Raw genomic sequence first — 8,744 nt, forward strand, 5'->3', positions numbered from 1 at the left:
TAGGTCCATTTTTAAAAGCAGAATCAGAGCCTGGATGTGACAGTGAGAGAGGAAGATAGGAGACTATGAATGAATCTGAAAACTCATAATTCAATTTCACTCTGTGTGAGCTCCTTAATTCTGTTCATGAAATGATCAACAGCATTAATGAGTAAAGGGATCCAACTATCTTCTGGCTGAGGGTTCACGTGGCTTGCTTCTGTACCCTCCAATGCCTTCCTTAAAACAGATACAAGCTTTGCAGAATTGATTCGCACAGTCAGATGACACATAGGCAGATATATGCTTAGAACTTTCCTGTGCTTCTTTGCATGCTTTTGGTAACAGCCTATCAATCTCAAACTCTTAAAGAGAATATGTATGAAAGGTTTAACTGTTCATTCAGAGATACTGAATTTTGTTGTTTTACCATCCTCCTTTATCTCCTTTGGTATTTTTATTTACCTCCTCTGATAGTTAAGAGATGTTTAGCAATATGTTTGAGTTGTGCACCATTTTTGAAGTGGGACTGGGTTTTCTAAGTAATGGGAGAAAGTGGGCATTTCCAAGACTACCTTCTTGAAGCTACATGCCTACTGAATGTTTTAGGAAATATATGTAGGGAAAATTCAGACGTGTTTAGTGATACTTTTTTTTTTTCATTCTGTGCCTCACAAAAAGCCAAAGTATTTCTAGTTTTTCTTTTTCCTTCACCAATATTCTTCAGCCAGTCCAATTCTCAGCGCGACTGGAATCTATGAATGATCTTAAGTAAGGACATAACTAAAATTCCCTTTCTTTAATCTTTATTTTCACAGATCTCTGATACTTTTAAAAACATAAGTGCTGCAATTGTTCTGATTTTTGTGTGTTTCAGTGGAGACTTGATTTTTAGCAACTCAATACTGCTTTTTCAACATTGGAATTTGCTTCTGTAAATTTTTATGAAAATGCTTAGTTTGCTAAGAAACCTTTAATATATTCATCTTCTAAGCTAAAATGCACAGATTGTTAAACTTTCAAATACTCAAATTTATAAATTAAAAAATATTCTTGCATTATAAAAATAAATATCTAAAACATTTAACCTAAAATTAATCTAATTTTCAAATATTTATCTTTTTGAAATTTATCATTGGACTTATTTTCTTAAATTCTTATACAAAGAGTCACTATATTATTTTTTTAAAATACCAGTTGGATCAGAGCATTTCCTTTGGAAGGCCTTTATCTCTGTTTTTAAAAAATAAAATTCTAATGATGATATCAACATTTCACATGATCTTTTCTTAATTAATTTTCTGGTAACTATCTCCCACTCTGGGGATCTGCTCACCAGAATCATTGACCTCTCAAATTGAACTTGTTTTCTACATATAAATATAAAACAGTCATCTCTCTGCGACTTTATTCTGTGTTGGTTTGAGAGAAGAAAATAGCCAACCTCTCTGCCCATGAAGATCTTACTTTTCTTTCCTTACTTCATTGAAGCTTACTCTGGCCAGAAATATACCCGTCTCCCTTTAAATTTAAATCATTGCTTGTGACACTGCTAGGTACTTAACACTTCTTTTCCCTTTTCTTTGTATCCTGTGATCTCAGAAACTCCTAGAAGGGAAGCCACAGATCAGTATTGCTTGTAGTTTTCGTGTACCATGCATAAGTATATGCCAAATCATTTCTTGAATTAATATAACCACTGATTTTTTTGTATATAAAAATGGTTTGCTGGTAAAAAACAAAAAGAAGACTAATATTTTATAGTTAGAACCCAATACCTTTTTCACCTCAGTAATTCATTATTTTAACACATTTTAATTGTACATGTTAATGAGGTTTAGTGTGATATTTTATACATGAATAAACATTTTATCTTGTTAAATTTCTAGCTAATTATATATCTTAAAGTGTATAAAATATACATTTTAATTGCTAAAAGATGCTTATTTTTCCTCTAACGGCAAATTTCTATCATTTCTTCTAAGTTATTTTCCAAGACAGCATTTTACACTCAGCTCAGTTCAATACAAAGATAATTTCAGTGATTTCTGCACTTCAGTGTATTGAAATCAGAGATGCCTCACATGAAAATATAGTAAGTAAACAGAAGCATTCCTCAATTTGCAAAATATTTTTCTGCACGCTTTAATTTATGAATGATGCTTTGCAAACTTTATTCAAACTGCTTACGTACAGAACATTCATTGTAGGATTAGGCATCAATATTATTTTCTTAAGGGAAAAATAGCAGTTTTTCATTGCAAGAAAATTATAGTCTTTCCTGTGTTGTAAACATCAAAGACATCATAAGGCAGAGAGTTATAAAATCTGTGCCTTTCAGTAGTTGGACAATAAAGAGTAAAAGGAATACCACCATGGGTACTAATGTACACGAAACCGAATGTTCAATAAAAACTATTGATCATGAATATTTCCTCATTTTTCTCATTTATGTAGATAATATATTTCAACTGATTATATATTTAAAGATGAAAATATTAAAAAGCAGTATAAGGACAAAGCAGAATAACCCAGAATTCTTCAGCATGGTTGTTCACCATGCTGCAAGAGTAGAGTAATTTCAATTTTCTTGATTTTTTTAATGCTTAAACAGGTCACATTCTTTAACATTAAATGTTACTGAGAAGGGGTAATCCCACTGACCAAATGATTTAAGGAGAATTATAAGCCTATTTTGGGGATATAAAATTGAGCATGTGAGTAAAAAAGATATATTTTAAAGAAAATGTGATTCTTTATACAACAGAATGATAAACACATACCCTAAGCACACTAGTATTAACTTGCATTCTAAGCCAAAGCACAGAAAGTGAAATGATTGCCCATAGCCATAAAACCTATTATCACGAGGATTAGGAGTTTCTTTTTAACAGGATTAGCACTCAAATCTTCCATCAAACTTTCTGTATAAAACTTTGTTTTCTTCTATTTTCACAAATTAGACTAATTGGAATTTCATTGTCTATAAAATGTTCTTTAAACTAACAGAAATCACAAGATGATTTGAGTTTAGTTTTAAATTTTCAGGTTTTTCTTTCTTTTTTTTCTTTCTTCCTCTCTCACCCTTCATCTTTCCTCCCTTCCTGCTTTCCTTTCTTTATTTTTCTTGGTACTGAGGATTGAGACAGGACCTTCCCAATGAGCTACATCCCCTTCTATTTTTTTTTAAATTTATTTAGAGGTGGATTCTCTCTAAAATGCTAAGTAGTCCAGGTGGAGCTCAAAATTGTGTGGGTCTTTTTTTCAATCTTCCCACGTGCTACATTATAGGCCAAATAGTTTTCATTTATTCATTTTCATACTCAAAATTTCTGTACCTTGAAAAGCTGAGTATACATACATATATACACACACATATATCAAAATTTTAGTTTACAATATTTTATTCAATATTTCTATTTTATGAAGGAAACTAATTGATTTTTCAAATTTTGTTGATTGGTAGTAGATGGTTAACTTGGCTTCCATTAGTAGGAATTTCTGATCTACATGGCTAACATTCTATAACTAATTTCTCTTACATGGCTTCAATGCTGACTTAGTCATTTTCTCAGTACTGGTTCAAAATACTCAGCACCCAGAATTTTAAGGGAGGAGAGGTTTATTTTAGCTCCTGTTTAAGAGGATTCAGTCCATGGCTGGCTGTAAGGCAGAGAAGCATGGTGGATGAAAACTGATCAGCCCATGGCAGCCAGGAGGCAGAGAGAGGAGGGAGAAGTTGGGAATGAGAATATACTCTTCCAGGTCACAACCCCAGTGAACCAACTCCGACCAGGCCCTACTTCCTAACAGCACATGCAGAGTGCCCCCATGACCCAGTCATCTTAAAGCACGTGAGACTTCAGAGGAGCATTTTAGATATAAACTGTAAGAGTTAGCTTAATCTTAGTAGCTATTGTTCTCTTCTCTCCTTGTCCACTGACCACAGTATCCCCATAAATGCCCACCTATAGAGACAAATTCTATGCCTCCAAGCTTCTCTGGGCCTCATAACCGCCACTGAGTCCCCCCGCGTGGGAATGTTCCCGGACAAGTCTGCTTCATGTGTCATTTCAGGTCACCTACCTTTCATGTGACCTACTCTTCATGTGACCACCCATGGAGATGGTTTGCTGCACCGCTATCTGGAGGAAGGGAAAAGATGTCCAGGGTCAACCACTTTGACCATTTATTTCCAACAACAGCAGCTGCTGGCAGATTTAAGTTTCTTACCAATAGTAAGCCTCTCATTTTACACACAGAAAAAGAATGGTTTGTAGAAGATTTACAAGATTATTTGCCACTGCTGTCACAAACAGAGATTCTCTTTTTGTTCCCCGGTGTTGGAGATGGATCTCAGACCCTTGGGCATGTTAGGAGAGCAAATCTCCTCAAGAGCCACAAACCAGCCTCCAGAGATTCCTAATGGAGGATATCTCACACATTTCTGTCCTTGCAGCAAGCCTCGTACAGACATTCCTGGTAAAAATACATTTCAATAGCAGAAGACTACAGTGGTTTGATTGCCACCCAATATGCCCCTTCTTTGTATTAGTGGGTGGTCTCAGGAATGTCTGCTTTTACTATCACCGTTTTCTTGATCTCTAAGAAATTTGTAAAATGAAAAAACTACTGGTTTTTCTTTCTTTCTTGGAAGATAAGATTTGACAGAATAAGCAAAAATTAAACAGGGAAAAAGCTGTTTAGGTGGAATATATGTACCCACCCATAGTAAACTTAGTCAATATTAATGGTGGCATAATTGCCAGATCAATTCAAATAATTATCCCTGAAGTCTACAGGAACAGGCATCCTAGAAAGAATAACACTCCTAGATCTTTGCTTTATTAAATCCCAAAAAGAATAGCTACCTACAGAATGACATATGATTTTTAACCACACTGTACCCTGTGACTCTCTATATATGTGCGGTTATGGAAAAGACTTGGAATCCTTTATTCCTCCAAATAGTCTCAACTTTAACATCCATGCAGTAAACAGATAAATTGAACTGTGTATAAATAGTAAAGCATACGATTTGTGATTTCCTAAAGAAATAACTGATGATTTAGACTTAGTGTTAGGACATTGGCTTGTCAAGAGACACTTTAAATAAAAATCTTCAAATTTATAATTATCTATTATGTGAAAATAGGCATTTCCATATATTCCTCTGCATCCCTTTTAAAAAGACATTTAGCACAGTGTCTTCATCATAATGTCAAGTTCATATATATTTTTAAAAATAATTTGGCTTCTTAAATATCTTACTGACTTAAGCACTTAATAACTGAACATTGTGTCATTGATGGCTGAGAATATCCATACTCTTATCAGTTGTCATTTGTAACAAGTACATGATTTTTTAATTTATTTTTGCTTTTCTTATTATGGTTTTCATTTCATATTCTCAGTCTCGAGTATTCTTTTTTGCTTCTTTTTCTATCATTTTTATATTTAAGCTACACAGTTGTATTTATGTTGCCTGGAAATGGTCCAAAACAGCTTATGAAACAAATCAAAGAACAAATAAGCAAATAGATTCATAGGTTTGCAGTAATTTATGAGCAATTTATTTTATCATTCCAAATATTTTTTCTTTAAATGCAAAAATTGAAATACTAGCTACTGATATATTGTTTAGAGAATTAAAATATTTAACTACTACATATCGCTTCTCGGCCTTTTGGCTAAGATCAAGTGTAACTACTACATACCAGGCTAGGAATCTATTAAATACTTTGGACAGTTATTTATATTTGAATTTGTACTTAACCTGAGGATAAAGTTTCAAGAGATTCAAAATTAGCATAGCAATATTGCATCAAAAACCTTATTTTCTTTGAAGTAGAACAAAAGCCCAAAATGCACACCTGTGTATGTGTGCCTTCACACATGTACTTGAGCATGTTTAAATAAGCAGCAATGACAATATGAAAAATCCCATTTAAACTGTCAACCATGGTTACTCGTTAGGTGCAACTTAAGTAAAAAGGACTTCAGATTTTAATACATATTTTTGGTTGTCCTGGAAATTGAACCCATGGCCTTGCACATGCTAGGCAAACACTATACCACTGAATAACATCCCCAAGCCCTCACACACATCTTTAAATAGAAAAAAAAAAAGGAGAATACGTGGAGGGATCATTGGAAATTTTGATGCTCTGTTTTCTACTTTCTAAATTTTTCTTTTGTCCATTTAGCACATTAATCAAAGTCATGAATATTACATTAGGATGAATTACTGAAGAAAAATACTGGTAGGAGTGTGAGAGGTCTGGAAATCATATTATAATAGGAAAAATCATGAAGATATTTAACCTAATGATGAGATAAAGGAGGAAATATGGCTGCCTTCAAATAATTTAAAGGCTCTCAAAGGAAAATTTATATTCACTCCAGTGTGCCTCAAAGAATGGCAGATGGTCTTGGTGAAAGAAGTAACAATGTAAACAGAACAAAGTGAATATTGACTGAACTGCCTGCCACTCAGGGCCAGCGCTGAGTGATCCTGTTTCAGTGATGGCACAAGCAGGTGAAGATGACAAAAGGGAATCTAATTAGGTTCCGAAATAACAATACATTACTATTTTCTGTACATAATAACCCTTCCAAAAAAAACCCAAATATGTACCTGGGATCTTGAGTAGTAGTTTTTGATGAGCACGCGCAAGCCACTGGGTTTGATCTTTAGCATTGCTAAGAAAAAAAGAAAAGAAGACACTGTTTTGATATATAAATAAAGTCAGTAAATAAGCCAGCAAACTATTCATAGAGTAAATAATACATTCCATATAAAATACACACAATAGCAATGCACAGATAATTAAAATGAGCCCTGCCCTTGGTGGAGCCGTGGCCCATTTAGAAAAGCATTCACAAATAGGTAATTTCAATAATATGATAATTATTAGGGCACAAGTACAAAAACCTCAGAGTCAGATACAGATATTCTACTATTTATTGATAACATTTATTTTGAAATGTGATCCAATTGCTAAAGGCAAATTGACATATAAGTAAAATTTGAAACAATATGACTTCAACTTTGAACATAATCTGCCTATGGATAGACTTCTAAACTGTTATATGGCTAATAATAGATGGCTGAGGCCTCCCAAGGCATTCAAATAAACCCACTGAAAGTGGAAAATGCCTTTAAAAATCAAGAAAAATGAAAGACTTTGCAATGAGGTGAAAAACTTGACTACAAGGTAATTGCAGAAAAGGCAATGATGCAGTTCCAGTTCTGAAAGATATAAATTATGCAAGTGATTTCAGCAGCAGGGGGCTTATTTGTCATGATGTGAAGATGTTGCAAAGCTCATGAATTTCAAATCAATAAATTAAGAACAAAGTATTTGCAGTTTAGTTAGAAGCAAGTGAAAGGCAAGTTGTGTCAGTAGAGGTCAATGCCATGGCTCAGTCTTAACCCGAGGTATCTCCAGTGCTACCCTCTTCTCACCCTCTAAAGATGGAAAAGTACTGATGCATCGTGTCCAGGGAAGGACCCAGGTAACCGAGGTACCAAGGGTCTCAGTGTTTGGAGCTGCTATCTAAAGACAGATTGAAACACTTGCAACTGCCTGTTGTGATGCTTAGATGCTGTGTATTGGTTTCCTCTCCCAATCATTTCCATTTTACTGTGTTTTCCTCCTTCCTCCCAAGTAGCAAGTGATATAAGCAGTGCCTGCTGTCAGTACAGCACAGGCACTAAGGCCAGAGGACATCAGAGCTCTGCAAGGAACCCAGATATTTCCCACTGTCTTGACTATTATAATTTTTTTAACATTTAATCCATTCAAACTGTACTAGAAAACAAAATAACGAATTTTAAATATTTATTTTTAATGCAAGAATAACAAGTAAAATAATTACCTGTTGCTTTGGCTATGTTTTTAGCCATTACTGAACTATCAGTTCTACCAATGGAATCAGCTATTTCAGACTGTCAAAGAAAACAAGTATTGATCCCAAAGAAGGTCAACCCAATACTCCCATAGACAGTACCTACACTGGGTACCACGTGGTTCTCCATATTTGCATTTTCCCTCAAATTTGATTTTAGTAGAACCCTCACATACTGTAGCCCAAGTAGATGGAGCAAAAACGGGTCACGAAGGGAATTGATTAGGAGAGCGTATTCTAGACATTTGCTAAGTGGACAAGCTCGGAACGTCAGATTCCTGAGGCAAGTGGAATTTGATGCAGATGGATACCAGATCAATAGGCTTTTAAATCGCGGAAAAGCTGAGAAGCAGCAAGTGAAATTGAAGTGGTTCTTTGTTTGAGTTAACTTTTTCTATCATTGTGTGTTTTTTTCCTTGGGCTGAAACTTTTTAAAAAGTCACTAAAGAGCTCTTTTTGAGGATAAAAAATGTAAATGTATGGTTTTGAGCTCATCATATTCTTTTAAAGTTGGATTGGGAGATTTTTTCAAATGCCTAGTTTTGTAAACCCATGTTGTTTTATTAACATGGTTTTAGTAGCTACATTTAAAAAAAGCTAGATATCACCAAAAAAGTGTAATCTTGTGTGTCTATAATTAGCAATCAAATCATACACTTCAGTTTTTGTTATTGATAACTAATCACTCACTCAGTGTTTTTCCTCCCTAAGGAATGTAACTTTTTTGTGTCTGTATTGTTTCTTTGGTCATCCTTACAATATACTTTATCAGCATATTGCATTAGACCAACTTTACCTTGATTTCCTGCCTTGTAAATATTGAACACAATTTTTAAAATGTTTCTAAATAATAT

This window comes from Fukomys damarensis, unplaced genomic scaffold (genome assembly GCF_012274545.1).
Source record: "Fukomys damarensis isolate Sample0158 unplaced genomic scaffold, DMR_v1.0_HiC HiC_scaffold_12, whole genome shotgun sequence".
In the NCBI taxonomy this organism is placed as follows: Eukaryota; Metazoa; Chordata; class Mammalia; order Rodentia; family Bathyergidae; genus Fukomys; species Fukomys damarensis.